The sequence below is a fragment of the Triturus cristatus genome, chromosome 1_2 (genome assembly GCF_964204655.1).
Source record: "Triturus cristatus chromosome 1_2, aTriCri1.1, whole genome shotgun sequence".
Taxonomy (NCBI): Eukaryota; Metazoa; Chordata; class Amphibia; order Caudata; family Salamandridae; genus Triturus; species Triturus cristatus.
The window spans coordinates 664,007,150-664,030,038 of record NC_140580.1 but is presented as its reverse complement, the minus strand read 5'-3'; the positions used below and the strand labels follow the sequence as shown (position 1 = coordinate 664,030,038).

The window sequence follows — 22,889 nt, the reverse complement described above, 5'->3', positions numbered from 1 at the left end:
GTGTCGTTAAGGGCCAAGAGAAACATCAAAAGGCACAAAATGAGCATATTAAACTACATCAAATGCAACACAAACACACGAGTAAACACTACAGCACAATGGGGCATGCTCGAGTCTGAAACCGGATTAATGCACTCAAGGGTTATGCATGTTAGTGAATTACAACTAATTTGGCGTTGCATGCAGACAGCACTCAGCGGGCACAGGCGCATAAAGAGATTTGAGCAAAGCTGCAGGATGCAGGATCCAAGTTTGATTCTATTGAGCCATTTCACCTTGCGTGGAGGACAAACCAAGCGCCCAAGGGGAATAAAAGATTGATTCAGAATGATGAAATATGCACGTAAATTTATAAAGTGCCTTCTGATCCTTCAGATGAAGGGTGAGGAGTGGTGCAATATGGTTTCAGTGCTACTGTTGTCCATGCAGACTTGCTGTGTGTACAGCGGACTATGAATACTGCTACAAAATAAGCAACTAAAGGAATTCCATCAGTCAAGCAAGCCAGCAGAGCAGCAGCAGACCCTCTAGGTGTAAGTGCAAATCTTAGTGCTGATCCTCCGGCCAGATGCCAACATATGCTCCCAAATCATTGCCCAATCAGTTTGTCTGCTCAGAAAACAGATGGTGATAATTGGTGGCTTCAAACCTTCATGGCAAAGGACTTCCACACACAGAATACAGCAAAGTCAGACATTGCCTTCTGCACAACACTGGACATACAAGCATTTACTCAGGACCAAGACTGGAAACTTACTTCTGCTAACTTAAATACACACCTAAACACTTATCCTGCAGCATTGTAATTAATTCATCCAAGCAGAATACTGTTAAATAAGGCATAAACCTTTTTAGAATACAGTGCCCTAGGGCTATTCAACACCATTATTTTTTGTAGCAACATGCAATCAATAGAACTGGTCCACTCCACTTAAAAAGTGGGGAATTATCAAAGAAATTAACATTTACAGGCCAGTGGAAGAGGAGGCTTTTGACAAGAATTACGTATAAGCTACAGCAACATGATCAAAGCACTGTTGCAAAGCTAGACAATTCATTCTGATTTGTCGGCTTCCGTAACAAGTTTAGCCTATATTAATGTACACCTGGCCTTATGCCGGCGACGCCATAGTGGACATAAGTTTAAAACCACATCTTCCTGCGGACACAGTGCTGTGTTTAAACCAACCCAAATGTTGTGATGATGGTAGATTATGAACAGGCGCTGTGCTACGAGCGGTCCACCGTAGCTGTACATATTTGTATCCGTGGCTCCTGGCGGTGATGGCTCTGGATGGAAATGTGTACTCAGCCATGTTCATAGAAGGTGTGTTGTGTGGCCATCTGTGCAACAGTGCTTTCTGCTGCTGACAAAACCCACCACGTAGGCTCTTCTGAGAGGACATGGTCTACAGAAACTAATACTGCTTACTTATACTCTCTCTCTGATGGAATCCTTCCATTGGAAGAACTTCACAGAGAGGCAGTCAAGGCAATCAGGAATGACAACCGGACACTCCCAGCAAAAATAGAAAGAAAACCCTACTTAATATCACTGAGTGATGTCGACAGTTACCAATTCTCACTATCTAGCTCATCTGTGGTGGTTACAAATATAAAACACTAATAATAAAGAGCAATGCTATGTCAGTGCATTCTTGTCCATGTTTCATTGTAATGTTGAACATACATCAATCGGATTTTGCTCCACCCTGACAAAAAGCCTAATTGACTTTAACACATTACAGTCTTCATGTAGACTTGGTACTAAATGTTAAATTGCCAAACTTAAGATTTCTGAACCGCTATCCAATTGAAAAGTTAAATGTCCTTTAGGCCCTTACTGCTTCCCACCTGACTCCTCTCTCTCCCTCACAACATCTTCCCCTCAGTTCCCACTTCTCCTGTATCTAATACTGCCTACCCTTAAAACTGTGCTACCTACCTGGACTTAAACGTAAATCAATAGCTAACTCAAATGGTGATCAGACAATTGTCTTCTTTATTCTTTAATCCCCCCTTCGTTTCACTGACATTTTCTAGAGAGTTGTACCAAGTCTTGCAAGACTTCTGGGGCCGTATTATACAAGTGACCTGGGTATGCAACGGCTGTGTGCACCTGCGTGCGCCCCAGGGCACTTTGGTATTACAGAGGGGGCCACAGATGCTTGTCTTGAGGCGTCTCCTGAAGGTCAGCAGGTCCTGGGTCATACGTAGATGAGGGGGGAGGGTGTTCCATGTCTTAGCAGTGAGGTGAGAGAAGGATCTGACGCCGGTGGTTGTTCGGCGGATGCGTGGGAGGGTAGCGAGGGCGAGGTTGGCGGAGCGCAGTTGGCGGTTTGGGGTGTAGGAGGACAGTCGTTTGTTGAGGTATGCTGGTCCGGCATTGTGGAGTGCTTGTGTGTGTGGGTTAGAAGTTTGAAAGTGATCCTCTTGTTGACCGGGAGCCAGTGCAGGTCTCGTAGGTGGGTGGTGATTCGGCTGTGGCAGGGGAGTCCGAGGATGAGGCGCCCACCTCTGTAATACTGATAATGCTGGTGCACATAAAGCACCTGCGCGATCTTCAAAGAGCGTCACCTCATTTGCATGGGTGCGTGCTCCATGCAAATGAGGGAATCCCTTTGCCGCTATATTACAGACGGGGGTGCAGAGGCAAAAAATCTGTTAGGAGGCGTACTGACAGTGCAGTGCGTCCCCTGATGGCAGGCTACTGCAGGGGGGAAAGGGGGTCCATTGGACCCGCCCAGACATCCCCTTGCAGGCAAGTGCAGTCACTCACTGCACCCCCTTCAAAGTGGAGGCGGGTTGTCGCCTGCACAGTGAAAATACGAAGAGGCTTCAGAGCAGCCACTCTTTTTTTCAAATGAATGCGCTGCTCCCAGGGCAGCGCAAGTAAGCGGCTATCCTGGGGGCAGCACATTCATCATATTATGGCACTTTCCTTCATTGCACCGGGCAGACCTTTGGAAAATGGAAAATGCGCTGCAAGTATAATACGCACCCTGATCTCAGCTTCACCCTTGACCTAACTACATGAAGGTGGGCCACTCACCTGAATGGCTTGTACCCTGTATGGCGAATCCACATTTGAATTACTGAATGTAATGAATATTGTGGTGCAATAATATAATGGACAAAATAACTGAGACCAAAATATCGAAAGGTAAGTGCCTATATGTACCTTGAATATGCTGCTTGCCCTTTGGTCACCCCAACGAGCTTTGATGTAACTAGCGGCAGACCAGCCTCTGAGTGAGCACCACCCCATGTGAAGGGGGCCACGAGTTCCGAAGCACGAGGCTCAATGTGGAGCACGGCGTGTGCATTGAGTGCGGCTTCACTCCTTGGTGCTCAATGTAGAGCTATGAACTTGGCAATTATTAAGGAAGCAACCATCTATGGATAAGTAATTACGGACTACATCTCCCATTAATCATTGCGTTTTGTCTCATCCAGAGCAGCTGCATATCAGCGGACGATTGGATTAAAAAGGAGGATGTGGCCCGGCTTGCTTCCTTCGACTGCGGTGTCTCTGAGGAAGTGAACTACGAAACGCGTCAGGTGGCAGTCGTATGCTAATAGACTAAGAAGCGAAGCTGAGCATACCAATTAAATGCTTTTACTGGGGAAAAGAGTGTCGTGTTCGAGTGCTGCTTGCCCTTTGGTCACCCCAACGAGCTTTGATGTAACTAGCGGCAGACCAGCCGCTGAGCAAGCACCACCCCATGTGAAGGGGCCACGAGTTCCGAAGCACGGGGCTCAATGTGGAGCACGGCGCGTGGATTGAGCGCGGCTTCACTCCTTGGGGCTCAATGTAGAGCTATGAACTTGGCAATTATTAAGGAAGCAACCATCTATGGATAAGTAATTACGGACTATATATATATTCACTGAAAAAACCATAGGTTTCACACATGTTATATTTAGCTGGATATTTCAGTCGTACAAAACCATTGAAATTCCCCCGTTATAGTTAGTTCAGCTAACTATAACTCGTGCGACCGCAACACACTGCTGATGACGATACATATTACATCACTCATGACATGGTCAGTGACATCACTCATGACATCACTCATGACATCTCAAATGACATCACTGATGACATCATCCAGTGAATATGTGTCTTTCTGAAAAATAAATATTTTTTATATATGTATATCTAAAGGTTAATGGAAGAATAAATGGGTAAATAAGTGTCTAAATGGATGGGTTTTTTTGTAAAATTAATTGTATAACTGACTTATTAACAGTATCTTAGTGAATACAGTGATGTAATATGTGACGTCATCAGCAGTGGATTGCGGTTGCGCGAGTTATAGTTAGCTGAACTACCTATAACGGGGGAATTTCAATGGTTTTGTACGAGTGAAATGTCCAGCTAACTATAACGGGTGAAACCTATGGTGAATTTGCAAGGTTTTTTAAATGCTAATTCCTAACTATAACATGTGTGAAACCTTTGGTTTTTTCAGTGAATTTGCAAGGTTTTTTAAATGCTAATTCCTAACTATAACGTGTGTGAAACCTATGGTTTTTTCAGTGAATTTGCAAGGTTTTTTAAATGCTAATTCCTAACTATAACGTGTGTGAAACCTATGGATTTTTAAGTGAATTTGCAAGGTTTTTTAAATGCTAATTTCTAACTATAACATGTGTGAAACCTATGGTTTTTTTTGTGAATTTGTAAGGTTTTTTAAATGCTAATTTATGTATGTATTATTATATTTTTTATATATTTATTTACAATAAACTACCTATGTATATAGTTACAGATTGACTGTATCCTGTAATATGGAATGGCTCAGCTCTTTTTTTTTTATTTGGATAAAGTTGAACAGCATAGGTAATATCTTCTATAAACTTATAAACAGTTTAAAATGTTCTTTTTTTTTTAAGGGTTTTTCACGGTGCGCGCACCCCGCGATTTTTTGAAAAAAAATAAAATGGTTTTTTCACCCTTCGGGGTCCTTCAGGGACCCCCTGACAAAGGCTAGGGGGTCAGGAACTCTCTACCCTGCCCCCTTTTCACGTTCTCCACCTTTCTTTTTCACTGTCACACACAAAATGGCGTCCGACACTTCGTGCTTTCGACCGATTGGAATGTTGACTGACATCTAACCACCAATCAGAATTACGCTCGCGGACATTTGGTGCGCGCCCCCCGTGCGCGCATATAGATATTTATGTACTTTTAACTGCAATTTTCTCAGGGACTACTGAACAGATTGACACTATATATGCAAAAGGCACATGCCTGACCTGAGGACTACCTCTTTGCCAAATTTCAAGTAATTCTGTTCAGCCGTTCGGGCTGTACCTTCGACTAAAGGTCCTATGGGAAAATGCATGGGAAAAACGCGTTTTGGGACCCCCCTTTTTTCTCAGCCCCCGCTTGAAGAATCACCCCGAGACTTTCAGGGTAGGAGCTGAGCGGAGCGCCCCATTCGTTTTGAAAATTTCACGAAGATAAGTCAACCGGCGCCAAAGTTATTCAAAATAGAATTTTCAGATTTCCTATGGGAACTCGGTCCTAACTATAACTATCTACTGGCGACCGTATATATATATCTACACACACATAAACGGAGTTACCAATCGTGCTCTCAGGTCTTTGCAAAAATCCAGACACAATACCAAAGTTAGATTTGGGGGTTTATTCCTTCATAAACCCTCGGTGACGCGTTTCGACTTCGAAAAGTCTTGATCCCACAACGTGTACTGCAAAATGCGATTGCTTACATACATTTTTCTCATAAAGTAAAAATAGAAAATGGACCATTGGCTGTATACAAACAGTGTTGCTGAATTGCCCTGTCCGCCATTTCGGAATGGTTACATGGTGATAAATGTTGCCTTTGTAAAGCATGTCATCGCACAATGCGATATTTGGCCATTTAATCCTTGCATTTGCTAACTGTTTCCGCAAATGCGTACTTTCCACTACAGGGTCAGTAGTGTGGCATGATGGTGTACGGAGTCAGGTGCTACCGTGTTTACTGTGTGTGCAAGTTGTGGGGAAAATACCTGCCTTGATTACGTACTGTCGCCATAGTGCATGCTGGTACGTGTAGTCTGTGTGAGCTTCGCCCTCAGATCTAAAGAGATTCTACGTGAAGTATTCCGTGGCTTACTGATAGATGACCTGATGCCTCGCGCCGTGCACTACTAATGTGGATTTGATAAACCGGAGTAAAAGTGCACTCAGATTTGCTTGGTTGGTATGTATTGCTGAAAAAATCATGTCCCTTGTTAGTGGGTAGATCACCCTGTTGCAGTTGTTTAGATTCAGCACAATGATCCCTGGTTAGTGGGAGAATCTGTAGGCTACTTGCATATGTATGTGTAGTCTTGCTCGTGTGTTAAAGACCCTCTGTACCCCTCTAGTGGAAGTGTTGTACATGTATTTCAGAACCGCTGTTGATTACTGCAGTGTATTCCCAGTCTACCTCCTAGTTTGTGCACATGTTCTACAAACTTATCTATAAAACACACAAATAATGAACAATACGCAGTGCAAAAAACAGGTCTTATCTGTGGACGTGGTTGCAGCAGAATGGCATCACAAAGAAAAGGTTAGGGATCCCCTTGTCACAGGCACAAGACATGGTCCCTTCCTTTCCTCCTGAAAAAGATGTGAGAGAAAGAGAAACAGAGAAGAAAGGGGAAAGAAGAGAATGGAGTTACTTTCCGCTTGTTTTAACACATTGTAACAAAAATGCACAACAAAGTTAATTGCTATTTCTACACTACTAGATCATGTGTGGTGGTTGCCTGTCATGGGGGTTCTCAGTTATTACACTTCTTGTAGATGTATACCCATTTCCTCGTCCATGTTATGTCCATTAGGGTAGCGTGTGGACATCCCTATAATGTGTCTGGCTTCACGTTGTCTATTGCGATTGCCTCCTCTTTTGTTGTTCAATACCTGTTCTATGGCATAGTGTGAAAGTTTCGCACTGTAAGAGGAGTGATGTGTTTCAAAATTTCGTGCAATGGGGTACTGTTTGTCCCTATTATTGATTGCCCTCATATGTTCAAGGATTCTTTTTCTTGCCATGAGGGTGGTGCTCCCCACATATCTTAAACCGCAGGGACACTCCAAAATATATACCACGAAAGTGGTATTGCATGTCAAGAATTGTTTGATGCTGATCAACAACCAAGGTGAATTACAACGAGAATACCCCGACAGCGGGAGGAGGAAGAGGAAGAACAAGGGTCACCAGAACAAGAGGCACAAGAGGTGCCGGCAGAGGAGAGAGAAAAGGAAACAAAATGGAGCAAGTGGGATTCAAGCAGACATGCTCCAAGAAACAACAATGATGGATGACGCCACTGTAACACAAACCATCATAAACCTCTCACACAGACCCATAGGCACCAAAGACAAAAGAACCCTATGCTTAGGTCTATCATTTTGCCCTGCAGCACCCATGAATTATGTTGACAGTAGAATAGATATTTTCAAATTTTGCAGGAAAATGAAATTTAAAAAATGGCACAAGTTGAAACCCACTAAATGCAAAGAATATCATCCGACAGAACGCACTGTACACGAGGAGGCATGAACAATAGGTGATGTGGACACTCTGGTAGCATTACACGAATTACAGGAAGAGCGAGAGGGGGTGAGCATGAGCTCAGAGGCCCAACATATTCCAGATGAACTAGAAATTGGGCACGACAAAGCAATGTGCACCAATTTCAAACCCAAATCGAGCTTTTTACCGACCATGAACCATGATAACATTGACACATTCCGAGAGCAGGTGGGAAGAGAACTACTCAACTACAGACAAAAGAACTGGTCCAAAAGAATGAAAAATGTAAACATAACCTCACACTAGGACAGAGAAAGGCGATGCAAGAACTGGCGGAGGACAATAGCATTTTCATAAGGCCCGCAGACACAGGGAGGAATATCGTGATTCTCTCCAGAGACATATACATTAAGGAAGCCATGCGGCAGTTACATGACAGAGAAACCTACACTAGTACCACCAGAACTGAGTATAATTCCAGCATCACACACATATGGGAGAAATTGGCAGACTGGAGGGACAAGGGACTCATTGAATGGGAGTATTTCTGTTTTCTCTAAAAGGACTACCCTGTCCTTCCATTACTGTACCTTCTGCCCAAAATTCATAAGGATAGAGAGAATCCCCTGGGAAGGCCCATTGTGTCATCACGGGGCAGTGTGACTGAGAATGTATCCCACTATGTGGACCATTTCCTTAGGGACTTCGTAAGTACCATGCCCTCATATGTTAAGGACACCAAAGACTTTCTTAAAAAGATCAGTAATGTGGCATGGCAGGTAGACTTCTTACTTTTAACCCTGGACGTCAACTCACTATACACAGTGATTGACCACAAGCAAGGTATAAAATCATGTGCTAGATTCCTCAAACGCAGACACATTAAGTACTGGGGACATACACAGATGTTACTTGACATGATCAGTTTCTTTTTATCGAACAACTTTTTTATGTTTAACAATCAGATCTTCAAACAGACCCACTGTACTGGGATGGGGACATGTTTTGTGCCTAGTTTCGAGAAACTCTTCATGGGGGCCTGGGAGGAAGACATCAGGAAAGACAGTGAACTTAATTCAGATTTCTCCAAAGTGGCCCTCTGGCTAAGATATATTGATGTTTGTAGATAAACCCAATCGGAACACCAGAAACCTTAGGCTCACGAGCAACATCAGTGGGAAGGAGGTAGAGTACCTAGACACAAGAGTACAGATAAAAACCAACACTATCCAGACCACACTGTTTAGGAAGTGCACAGCAGGAAACACTGTATTGCATGCCATGAGTAGTCATCCAGACAACCTCAAATGGAGCATCCCCTATGGGGAGATGCTAAGGGCCAAAAGGAACTGTAGCTCCAAGGAAGGGTATCTGAGAGAACAAACCAACATGATAAAAAGGTTCCAGGAGAGGGGCTACCCAGCATGAGTCCTTAAAAAGGCGGTAGAAAGAACAGAGAGAGTAGAGAGATACACCCTACTGAGCGACACCACCAGAACTATGGAAGAGAACACTGGGGATAATGACGCACACATTATCCTCACACACAGCGGGGACACTAATCACATACACAAGTCCATCATACAGAAATGGGATATCCTCAAAGGTGACCCTGTGATTGGTAGCACAATACCCACACGTCCCTTAATTATGTACAGGAGAAGCTGCAATCTCAGGGATCTCATAGTACATAGCGTCCTGAAAAACACATCCGCCACCAGAGGCATAGATCTACAATGCTTTTTTCCATGCAGCCATTGCAACAGCAGTTTTAAAAAAGAATTCTGGAATACTAGTACCAATAACATGATCAGCATCAAACAATTCTTGACATACAGTACCACTTTCGTGGTATATGTTTTGGAGTGTCCCTGCGGTTAAGATATGTGGGGAGCACCACACTCATGGCAAGAAAAAGAATCCTTGAACATATGAGGGCAATCAATAATAGGGACAAACAGTACCCCATTGCATTACATTTCGAAACGCATCACTTCTCTGTCAATGCGAAACTTTCATACTATGCCATAGAACAGGTATTGAACAACGAAAGAGGAGGCAATCGCACACTCAAACTTAGACAACGTGAATCCTGACACATTATAGGGATGTCCACACACTACAATAATGGACATAACATGGACGAGGAAATGGCTATACACCTACAAGAAGTGTAATAACTGAGAATCCCCATGATCTAGTAGTGTAGCAGTAGCAATTAAGTTTGTTGTGCATTTTTGTTATAATGTGTTAAAACAAGCGGAAAGTAACTCCATTCTCTTCTTTCTCCTTTCTTGTCTCTCTCTCTTTCTCTCACATCTTTTTCAGGAGGAAAGGAAGGGACGATGCCTTGTGACTGTGACAAGGGGATCCCTAACCTTTTCTTCGTGATGTAATTCTGCTGCAACCACGTCCACAGATAAGACCTGTTTTTTGCACTGTTTTTTGCACTGCGTATTGTTTATTATTTGTGTGTTTTACAGATAAGTTTGTAGAACATGTGCACGAACTAGGAGGTAGACGGGGTATACACTGCAGTAATCAACAACGTTTCTGAAATACATGTACAACACTTCCACTAGAGGGTACAGAGGGGCTTTAACACACGAGCAAGACTGCACATACATATGCAAGTAGCCTACAGATTCTCCCACTAACCAGCGATCATTGTGCTGAATCTAAACAACTGCAACAAGGTGATCTACCCACTAACAAGGGACATGATTTTTTCAGCCATACATACCAACCGAGCAAATCTGAGCGCACTTTTACTCCGGTTTATCAAATCCACATTAGCAGTGCACGGCGCGAGGCATCAGGTCATCTATCAGTAAGCCACGGAATACTTCACGTAGAATCTCTTTAGATCTGAGGGCGCAGCTCACACAAACTACACATACCAGCATGCACTAAGATGACAGTACATAATCAAGCCAGGTATTTTTCCCGCAACTAGAACACACAGTAAACACGGTAGCACCTGACTCCGTACACCATCATGCCACACTACTGACCCCGCAGAGGAAAGTACGCATTCGTGGAAACAGTTAGCAAATGCAAGGATTAAATGGCCAAATATCGCATTGTGCAATGACAAGCTTTGCAAAGGCAACATTTATCACCATGTAACCATTCATAAATGGCGGACAGGGCAATTCAGCAACACTGTTTGTATACAGTCAATCCATTTTCTATGTTTATTTTATGAGAAAATGTTATGTAAGCATTCGCATTTTGCAGTACCCTTTGAGTGATCAAGACTTTTCGAAGTCGAAACGCGTCACGGAGGGTTTATGAAGGAATAAACCACCAAATCTAACTTTGGTATTCTGTCTGGATTTTTGCGAGTACCTGAGAGCACGATTGGTAACCCCATTTATGTGTATGTGAATTACCGGTTTTCTCCGCCTGCATGGTGTCACCCCTCTATGGGCCCAGGATCTTTGGAAGGAGTCTCTTTGCTTTGATATATATATATATATATATATATATATATATATATATATCAGCTCCTGTTTCAAAGAAACACACTGCACTCGCGGGGTCCAGTTTCAGGTAACTTTATTATCAATTTGCAAGGACACGTTTCGGCAATGAGCCTTCTTCCTGCTTGCTTTTGATCGAAGCGGCGCTGACATGATTGTCTTTTTTATCTTGCAACCTTGATTGTCATTGGTTGCCTTACATATCAGGAGGAAGAGGATTGGTCAACTGCGGACCAATGGCAAAGCCTCTCTGGTTCAATACGCAGATTTTTTCCCCCATTCGAAAGTGTACTTCATCGAAATAATTCTGAATTCACTGTGTGTGTGTGTGTGTGTGTGCGTGTGCGTGTGCGTGTATATTCACTGAAAAAACCATAGGTTTCACACACGTTATAGTTAGGAATTAGCATTTAAAAAACCTTGCAAATTCACTTAAAAAACCATAGGTTTCACACAAGTTATAGTTAGCTGTACATTTCACTCGTAAAAAACCAATGAAATTCCACGTTATAGTCAGATCACGTAACTATAACTTGCGCGCCCACAATAAACTGCTGATGACGTCACATATTACATCACTTATGACATGGTCAGTGACATCACTCATGACATCAATGATGACATCTGAAATGACACATTGTGCATTGCGGTCGCGCAAGTTATAGTTACCTGATCTAACTATAACGTGGAATTTCATTGGTTTTTTACGAGTGAAATGTACAGCTAACTATAACTTGTGTGAAACCTATGGTTTTTTAAGTGAATTTGCAAGGTTTTTTAAATGCTAATTCCTAACTATAACGTGTGTGAAACCTATGGTTTTTTCAGTGAATTTGTACGGTTTTTTAAATGCTAAGTTATGTATTTATTTTTAATTTTTGCGCGCGCCCATTTCGTACCGTGCACACCTCGCCATTTTTTACAAAATATCAATTGTTTTTTTCTCCCTTGGGGGTCCTTAGATTTATATATTAAATGTGATTGTTAATTCTTTTTTATTTTTTTATTTTATTTTTTAATTATTAAATTTATTTTTCATACTTTTTGGTCCTTCGTGAACCCCCTGACGAACGCTAGGGGGTCTGCAACTCTCTTCGTTGCCCCCTTTTCATGTTATCAACCTTTGTTTTTCAGTGCGAGAGACAGAAAATGGCGGCCGATACTTTCTGATTTCAACCGATTCGAATGTTTACAGTCATGTAACCACCAATCAGAATTGAGCTCGCGCACAGCACCGTACGCCTACGGTAAGCTTACCGTAAGCGCACGGAGCGCGCCTATAGATATATATATTGATTTAAATGCTATTTTCTCAGGACCTACTGAACAGATTTACACCAGACCTGCAAAAGGCACATCCCTGACCTGAGGACTACCTCTCTGCCCAATTTCAAGTAATTCTGTTCAGCCGTTCGGGCTGTAGCTCGGACTAAAGGTCCTATGGGAAAATGCATGGGGAAAACGCGTTTTGGGACCCCCCTTTTTTCTCAGCCCCCGCTTGACGAATCCCCCCAAGACTTTCAGGGTAGGAGCGGAGCGTAGCGCCCCATTTGTTTTGAAAAATTCGCGAGGATTCGTCAACCGGCGCCAAAGTTATTCCAAATAGAATGTTGCGGATTTCCTATGGAAACACGGTCCTAACTATAACTATCTACTGGCGACCGCCAGTAGATAATATATATATATATATATATATATATATTACCTACTGGCAGTCGCCAGTAGATAGTTATAGTTAGGACCTATTTTCCATAGGAAATCCGCAACATTCTATTTGGAATAACGTTGGCGCCGATTGACAAATCTACGCGAAATTTTCCAAACTTTTGACCAGCTTCGGTCCGCTCCTATCCTGAAAATTTCACGGTGATTCGTCAAGCGGGGGCCGAGAAAAAAGGGGGGTCCCAAAACACGTTTTCCCCATGCATTTTCCCATAGGACCTATTGACACAGCTACAGCCCGAACTGCTGAACGTAATTACACCAAATTTGGCAAAGAGGTAGTCCTCAGTTCAGACTCTTGCCTTTTGCTTAAATGGTGGAAATCCGTTCAGTAGTTCCTGAGAAAATTAGAGTTAAAAAGATAGACATATCTGGGCGGAGCCTAACCACACATCTCATCGTGAGATCTGATTGGCTGTCAGTACTTCATCCAAGAAGTGTTGGCAGCCATCTTGGGACCAATATACATGATAGCACCTCATTTAAAAGCATTGCAGTTAATAGAAGGTTTTAAGACTTTAGTTACATTATAAATCATTTGTTAATGGTACCATACTCATTTTAGGAATTGTGGTGTGTTCTAAGGTGATTTTACCATGTGAAAATGCCTTCTGCTGTGATATCATGAATCATGTTTGAGAGAAAACTATTTTCTCATGCTTTTCCCAGAGGTTTGGAAGGTGATCTATAAGCTAAACTGAGAGCATATTTTCTGTAAATTCACATTATCTTTCTCAGTCATGTGAGAATGAAGTCTGACATTCTAAGTAAAACATGTACATCCAACAAGGGCAGAGACTGTCAGTTGATTCCTTTGCGTTCTACTGCAGCTTCCCAGAGTGTTCGAAAGAACACCTAGAGCGCCAACAGTCCTACTTATGACAAACGTATTGCACACCTGAAGCCATCTTGATTGGAATAAAGTGGTAACACTTAAAACATTTAATTTAAAAAGGAACAAAATGAGGGGGTTCATTTTGCCATAGAAAGTATGATTAGTGCTTCAGAAAGAAAAATTAGGGCACATTTTGAGTGACTTCTCAAATCCTCTTCTATTTCATAAAAAAATTCTGACATGGAGACTGAAACATGCACTTTGAATACCAGCAGCAGACTTCCCTGGTGAGCAGTAGCTTTACTACAGTGGTCTAATGAGCAACTAGAGTGCTAACATTCAGAATTTATGGCATATGTGTGACACATCTGAATACCTTCTTGATGGAACCAAAGTAAAAAAACTGAAAGTATTTCCTACCGAGGAGACTGCAGTAAATGAGGAAATTAGGAAACTTGATAACAAATAAATCTCCCAAGATGGCCACCAGAGACAAAAGAGCCCAAATGTAGCCCAAATATCACCCAGATGTAGCCCAAGTATAGCCCAATGACAGAATGTCCCAGGGTGTTCTAACGAACAACTAGAGCCCTAACATTCTTACTTATGACAAAAGTATGGCACACCTGAAGCCATCTTGATTGGAATAAAGTGGTAACACTTAAAACATTTAATTTACAAAGGAACAAAATGAGGGGGTTTATTTTGCCGTAGAAATTATGATTGGTGCTGCAGAAAGAAAAATTAGGGCACATTTCAACTTCTCAAATCCTCTTCTATTTCATAAAAATATTCTGACATGCAGACTGAAACATGCACTTTGAATACCAGCAGCAGACTTCCCTGGTGAGCAGTAGCTTTACTACAGTGATCTAATGAGCAACTAGAGTGCTAACATTCTGAATTTATGGCAAATGTGTGACATATCTGAATACCTTCTTGATGGAATCAAAGTAAAAAACTGAACGCATTTCCTACTGAGGAGACTGCAGTAAATGAGGAACTTGGGACACTTCATAACAAATAAATCTCCCAAGATGGCCACCAGAGACAGAAGAGCCCAAATGCAGCACACATATCACCCAGATGTAGCCCACATGTAGCCCAATGACAGAAGTGTGCAAAACACTTATTTTTTGTGTATTTGCAGTTTTATATAGTGCAGACTTGTCAGGTATTAGAGTGCTTTACATGAGCATTGGTTACATCACACAAGATCAAATTCATTTTGATTGTAGACATGGGGAGATTAAGTGATTTGACCAGAATCACAGAATGTTGACCTGAAGCAGAAACTCCAACCTGGTTCCCCAGTTGCAAAGTCTGCAGCTCTGGAAGTAACACTATATCCTCTCCCCTAGGTGCAACATTTAATCAAGTGGTCAACTGGATAAAAAAACATAAAGATTACAAATAATTTAAAAGTTCTTTGTCGCTATTTGAAAACTCAGAAAATATGTCCTCATTTTAGTTATTTAGAGCACTAACCATAATTTTGATGCAAATAAGACCCTCTCATATATGTAATTTTTGAAGGAAATGCTCTAGGTATTACAGTTTTGATTACATCAAGATGACGTCAGGCGTTCCACACTTTTGTAATAAATATAGAATGTTAGCAATCTAGTTGTTCATTGGGATACTGTTGAGAGGCAGAGGCCAGGGGCACGGACTCTGAAAATTGAAGGCAGGTAGGAGAGTGCAGAGGCCACAATTTGACCACACTGGGCAGGCAGGAAGAGCAGTGGCAGCACAACAGACTATGGAGGGCAGTGGAAAGGGGGGCAGGGGCAACAAACCAACAATACAGGACTGGCAAGAGAGGCTGTGGCAATATAATAGACCATTGTGGGCAGAAGGAAGAGGCAGTGGTAGTACAACCATACATGCCAACAGACCCGTTTCAGCCAGGAAACGTCCAATGTTTTTAAGCTCAAATGGGCTTTATCTGATCTGTCTCCTGTCTACAATCTCCTCTTTTTGAATGTAACTCAAAGGGGAAAATCAATACCCCAGTTTTTTTTCAAAATCTCCCTCTTACCAAGTTCAAAATGTTCGCAAGTGTGGTACATTGGATCATGGTAGGCAGGAGGAATTGGGGTAGGGACATGGACTCGGATAACAGAGGAGAGGAGGGACATGGAGAGGTGCACCAAACTGACCCTACAGGGCAGGCATCAGGGTTTGCAGCAGCACAATACACCACATAGGGCATGCGGGACGGGAGTGCAGCACAACAATCCATAGAAAGCAATAGGTAGGGGACAGGACCATGCACATGGACAACAGAGAACAGAGGGGAAAGAGGCAATGGTAGCTAGCTGACCATAATGGACAGACAGGAGAGAAAGCTGCAGCATAACAGACCATAAAGGGCAGGAGGGACGGATCAGGGGCATTACAATGGAACAGACAAGCCAGGAGGGAGGGAATAGGGGTCTGCACATGGAAACAGAGGGCTGGGGGCAAGGGGGCAGGGCAGGAGCAGCAAGATGGCCATGGAGGTCAGGCAGGATGGGCACTAGAAACAAGACACACCATGGAGAGCAACAGTGAGACTATGATGGCATACACACAGACCATGGAGGGAAGGTGGGAGGGGGTCAGGGGCAGCTAGCTAACCACACAGGGAAGGTGGGAGGGGCCATGGCAGCACAGAAGACCATGCAGGGCCAGCGGGAGGGTTAGTGGCAGCACAATGGCTATGATGGGCAAGAAGGAGGGTGCAGGGGCATGCACAAAGGACCATGGAGGATAGAAGGGAGGGTCAGGACCTGGGCACAGACAAGAGAGTTCAGGGGAAGGGGCCTCACAACAGACCGTGCGGGACAGGCAGGGGGGGCAGTTGCAGCACAACAGACCAGGGAGGGCAGAAGGGTGTGGCAGTAAAATGGACCATGGAGGACAGGAGGAAGGGGATACGGGCATGGCATGTGGACAGGCAGGGTGGAGGTGGCAGGGACAGGTTACTGTCATCTGACAATGCTAGGCAGGTGGGAGGGGAGTGGCAGCTCAACAGAACACTCAGAGTAGATAGGAGTGGCAGGTCCATGGAACATGGTGGGCAAAAAGGATGGAGCAGGGGCATGCACAAAGACATCGGAGGGCAGGGGGAAGGAGAATAGGGGCAGCAAGCTAAGCACAGAGGCTAAGCAGGAGGTCAATGATGGGCCATATAATTGGGCAATGGAGGGCAGGAGGAGTGGACTGGTACATCATGCTAAATGGAGGGCAGTGGCAGCACATCAGACCATGCATGGCAGGAGGGAGGAGGCTAGTCCATGGATTCAACCAACAGAGGATAGGGAGGAGGTGGATGGGGCAGCAAGCTAACTGTTCAGAGAAGGTGGGTATTAGAAACTTTATTGTTTTTAAAATGTGTGTCTGTGCGAACACTTAAAATATGAACAAGTATGCAGCATAATCTCACTTTTATTCAGGAAGAAGAGGACGTTTGTGACTGTGACTCCGGGCTCACTTGACAGAAACACCCCCTGACCCTCCACCCCCCATCGCAAAATGTAATGCCCGTGAAAAGGGTAGGTGGACGCAGTGTTATATAGAGCATAGTCCTGAGAGCACGATTGAAAATGAAAACTAGATATAGTATATGGTATAAACTATGCACCAAAAAGTGTGATATAAGATGAAGCGGGGCGTGAAATATAATATGCAATACATTGTGCGCAATAACAGATTCATTGGAGAGCGCGAGATAGCACAGGCACTAGCGCGTGCTATGCGATATGTGCCATGGAGTGTAATATGCACAGGGCAGTGTTGTGTAACCTAACTAGTCTCAAAAGTTGTAATATAAAATATGTGCTGGGGAGTGCAACGTTGCATATACACTGTGACAAAGATATGGATCCCAGATTGTAATATGTATGGCATAGCGCTGGGCGTTATAACATAGGCATCGAGGAAGGCACGTTAGATGGGGCAATATAACCCATGCGAAGGCAAGTGTGGCATGACATATTCACGGGGTGGTGTTACAGTGCACATGGGCTAGAGTGTCATAGCATATGCACTAGCTGGTGGAATACAACACAGAGGTGTGTGGCACTCGGCGGGCACTGGTGGGTGTAACACAGCATTGGGCTCAGCCAGGAGCACGCTGTGACTCTCAAGTGAGGTTCGTCTCCTTTCCAGAAGGTAAAATAAAAAGTATTACACATCCGGCGGTGGATGTGTGTTTTATTAATCGTGAGGGGGGTTTCTTGCATAGTTTGGTCGAATTTTTGTCGAATCCCCTTTGAATGGCTTGGTGTGCGTGTGTATTAAATGTGCCCGTCAATAGCTACCCATGTTTGTACAAATAAACGACAAGGGTGTCTACTTGGAGAGTACCCACCGGCGGGGGTGCCGGGATTAGGCACGGTAGAGCGTCAGACACGTCAGAGCCTCACTAGCGGTGTAAATACATTCCACATGGATTCATTGTATGCATAGTCGCCTTTTAATGAATATCACGCAAATCGTCATGGTGATAGGTACGTACTGTTTGTCCAGCATGTCCTAAGTGTTTCTATAACAACAACAAAAAAATTAAAAAACAAAGGCCGGGCCTGGGGGATGGGGTCCCCGGGGCCATTAGTGGCCTGAGGAGGGGGGCAACGCAGCCCCCCTCCTAAAGAATAAAAAAAAAGAAAAAAAGGCCATGCCCCGGGGGTTGGGGTCCCCGGTGCCGATCAAGGCCTCGGGAGGGGGGGCCAAGCGGCACCCTTCCAATTTTTTTTTTCAAAAAACAAAATGAATGGGCAGGCCCTGGGGGATGGGGTCTCCAGTGCCAACAAATTAGAAAACGAAGGGGGGGCCACACAGCCCCCCTTCTTAAAAAAAAAAATAATAAAAGACCGGCATCGCGCCGGAGGCCACGCCCCCTCCTTGCAGCGCTCTGCAAATGCGCCCCCTGGTGAGTTGTAAGTTGGGGAATTAATTCCCCTTCAATACTGAGAGTCCCTGAGGGCCAACTAGCCCAACAGGTATCTCCAGTATGCGCCAGGGAGCTGCGTTGCAGACAGGTGTTCTGAGGCCACGCCCCTTTTTACACCTCTCTGCAACGCAGCTCTGTTGCGCTTACTGGAGGTACCTAGTGGGCTAGTTTGACCCTAGGGACCCTTAGGATTCAAGGGGACTTAATCTCTCAACTTAGAGCGGCCACAGGGCGCGTTTACACAGTGGTGAATGGAGGGGACGGGGCCTGAGGTGACATGTGCAAACACGGCCTGTGGCGCGTTTTAAGTTGGGGAAATAATTCCCTTTCATTCCTGAGGGACCCTGGGGGCCAACTAGTCCACCAGGTGCTACCAGTAAGCGCCACTGCGCTGCGTTGCAGAGAGGTGGTCTAGGCCGTGCCCCTTTTTACATCATTCTGCAACGCAGCTCTGTGGCGCCTACTGGAGGTACCTAGTGGGCTAGTTGGACCCTAGGGACCCTCAGGATTTAAAGGGGACTTAATCTCCCAACTTAAAAACAACCACAGGGCGTGTTTACACAGTGGGGAAGGGAGGGGACAGGGCCTGAGGTGACGTGCGCAAACATGCCCTGTGGCGCGTTTTAAGAGGTAGTTTTAATCCCCCTGCCCTATTATATACTAGGGGCTTACAGAGGAGGTCATGCTAATCACTGGGGGACCCCAACGCATAGTGTTACCTAGTATATGTAGGTGTTTTCACTGTATTCTAAGTGTCTTTTAACATAGCACTGGATCTAGGACTGGTTAGTCAGACTCAGTTACCACCAGTATCCGTCTAAAAAAGTTGAGGGTACAGGATGATTTTGCAACAAGGCTTCTTTCTGCTCTTCTGTTTGTTCTTTCTGCACGCTATCCTTCTTCCTGAACTTTTCTTCGTCTTTGAGGGCTTCTGTTGCTTCTTTCTGCATTTCTTTTTTTTCTTTCTGTGCGTTTTTTCTTCTTTCTTCACATGTCCTATCTCTGCAGGCATAGTTAGAAATTAGCATTTAAAAAACCTTAGAAATTCACTGAAAAAACCATAGGTTTCAGGGGCGTTATAGTTAGCTGGACATTTCACTCGTACAAAACCATTGAAATTCCCCCATTATAGTTAGTTCAGCTAACTATAACTCGCGCGCCCGCAATGCACTGCTGATGACGTCACATATTACATCACTCATGACATGGTCAGTGACATCACTCATGACATCACTGATGACATCTCAAAGGACATCACTGATGACATCACTGATGACATCATCCTTGTGATAGAGTGGCAGACCTCCTCTCACCCTAATATAACCTTTGATACACACATTCAAAAATAGAAGCTCAAATTTTCAAAACAATGGACATACCAATACCAGTCAACTATGCCAAGCAGTATCCCTCTAGACCTATCTTACTTTACTTTATGTGGGTACAAATGGAAATAGATATCACAACTGTGTATACATTTTTATATCTTTTTTATTTATAGTTGTTTTTTCATTGTTTCTTCTTGATTAGTTACTTCTTTACATTATTTTCTCATACAGTAAAATTCATCTCTTTAAAGTATATGATTTTATCTTTTTTATAAAATACAAACTCAGAAAAAACGTTTTTTTGGTTGTCAAAACCATATGAGTTTCAACAATAATTCACAAAATAATAACCCCACACCAATCACACCTCTAAAATTACTGCATACATATCACTTTCATATAACACCTTTCATACTGCTCCCCAAAGAGAAGAACAACGAATGCAGAGCTCGTCCACGACAGGGCGAGCCGCTGGGTTCTCTGATAGATAACTGAACGTTGGGGTGTCTCATACAGACTGGTCGACGCACGTTTCGGTGGCCTAACAATCTTCAAATGCCACCTTCCTCAGGACCTGTTGCTACGTGTATTAATCACGGGCAAGGGTGGGGGCCTGAATTTCTGAAAATCAATAAGATAATGTTACTTAACATAATTTTATGTAATATCATGTACCATGTATCAATCCCACAGGAGAATATACAGTTTATCTCCAAAACATTATTTATTTAAAAAACCCTTTATAACTGTCAGGTTAGCAATAGCGCTGCTGAATTCATTGCCCTCTGAATAGTATTACTAATATTTTACTTGAATGAAGAGAAAAGAAAGTGAGAAAACCAGGATAGATAGAGGATAGGTGGAGTATAAAGTCTTAACATCTAGTTCTGCATCTCTCCACCTATAATTCTGGGGAACATGCTACAAATGATAGATATGAGGAAAAAATGCCTGAATCTACCTGGTACAAGGCGACAGGGCTCACTAGTAGTAGTATTTGCATGTGTAGTTTCCTCGATTTTAAGAGAGATCTGCTTGACTCTGGCTATTACTATAAAAAATAATGATGGTTAGCTAGTCTCTTTATAAATGGTATATCATTACTGTCTGCATATTTTCCCAATATATCATTAAACAACATACCTCGTATATGTCTGAGTCACACTAAGACTGTAGGGTGGGGCCGTCAAATCACCACGTAATCAGTTTTCAGGGTCTTTTTGTTTGAAGAGACTGGTTGCGTTCAAGGTACATATGGTCCGTTGTTAACCTATATTTGGTAATAAGGACTAGGGATTAATACCTCTCAAGTTGCTCATAGTACGAGGTAAAGTGGATTGTACCATTTGTAGAAAAACCACTCTGTTTATAAAATGTAACCTACTTGCTCAGGATTTTTCCCAGTCTTGTCTTTGTAGATTATTCTTAGTTCTTTTTCTTTGAGTTCTTGTCTGCTGTGGCTATCTACATCAAGGTTTGAGGTCTGTCTCTTAGTACCCTGACAGACGCTGATAAAGGAAACGGGATTAAGAGAAAATTAGCTAGTGTTATTAACCGCGGAGCCAGTATATGCACATATATTCTTTGGCTCTGATTTACCATCCTTTCCCATTATGGTGTTTATAACACTCGACAATTAAGGGTCTATATCATACTAGTGATATTTTCCCTCTACAGCGTCTCAATACACGTAAACTGGGGTTTAATACCTTGTTAACTCTCCCCTACGTGAGATAGTTACCTCCCAGACCATGAGGCACAGTTTCCCTTTTACCCACTGCATCTGTTACGGTCCGAAAGTCTACTATTTACGGGGTTTATTTTAGGATAAACCAAATTACCATTCCCAATGCTTACGTTGGAGCCCAAATACGCACAGTCTCGTTAAAAGGTATCTCACCTATCGGTTCGTGATGCGTAGTTTTCTACGAAGGATCTTAACATGGTCCGGCTCCGTGTGAGTCAGAGGCGATACTGTTGCCTTTTATATGCTTTCTACCCTAAGCTAATTTTAAGTGATTGATTAATATGAGACACCTGCGGCTCGCTATCGGCGGGCTGTATGTCATTTCTCCGTACATATCCTCTTCGTGGAGTGTTCCCGGTAACTTTGCCTCCATCTTGGAATGGTTTTAGAGAAATGGTGCCCTATTGCGACTCTGATAGATCTCACGATATCACGAAATGTTTGTGCTATTATTTGCCCCGTTCTGCTATAGAACCTGAAACAAGATGTTATATCCATTCTGTTTGCTAGGCATAAAGCCGATATCTGTTATTTTGGTAAGCCCAAAGTGATTGTTTAGCTGTATTTTTATCGTGAAATATTGGCGCCATATTGGAATGGGTCAATCCTGATGTACGTATATCAGGCAGTATGACTCTGTTCGTCCCGCGAATCTAAGACAACATAATGGATAGGGTAGATACCAGTAATACAACAGTTGATTGTAATAAAAGCAGATATCTGTGCAGAATACCATTTGTATTATACATACGATTAGACGTTGTATATCTGTACTGGAATTAAATAGACGGAACATTGAGCACGATTCACTCGTGTCCCTTGTCCAGACTGTTGGTTATTTGTAAACCCGACTTGGTTGCAATGCTATATACAGATCACAGAGCATGGACATCGTGTGAAATACAATGGGTATTAATAGAATAGCTTCTTAAGTTATTAAGGGAAAATCCTGTACGAAACGTAAACGCCATTATTTGATAGAGGACTGATCTCAATACTCCCATATTAGGGTAGAAAAAAATAGAATAGGCATAAGTGGTGTGTTACGCCTGCCACATCCTGAATGTGAACTCAGGCTTTCAGCTCTCGTTGTAGATAATCTTACGGGACACATATTAGCACATAGTGTATAATGGCGTCTAGTTGCTACACCAATATCACACTTTCACCTAATACAGCTATTCCTACTTCATCTGCCTGAAATTGGATGGTGGGACAGTGTTTATAATTATATGGCAGCTTATTATGTACAAAAGCAGCAAATAGTCCATGGCATCATCGTCTTCTAC

General features: G+C 43.2%; 1 protein-coding gene across 2 annotated transcripts in view; it reads right to left on the bottom strand.

Annotated features, from left to right (window-relative positions):
• OGDHL (oxoglutarate dehydrogenase L) overlaps nucleotides 1-22,889 on the bottom strand; it is a 713,311-nt gene that overhangs the window by 415,728 nt on the left and 274,694 nt on the right. The window lies entirely within an intron of this gene.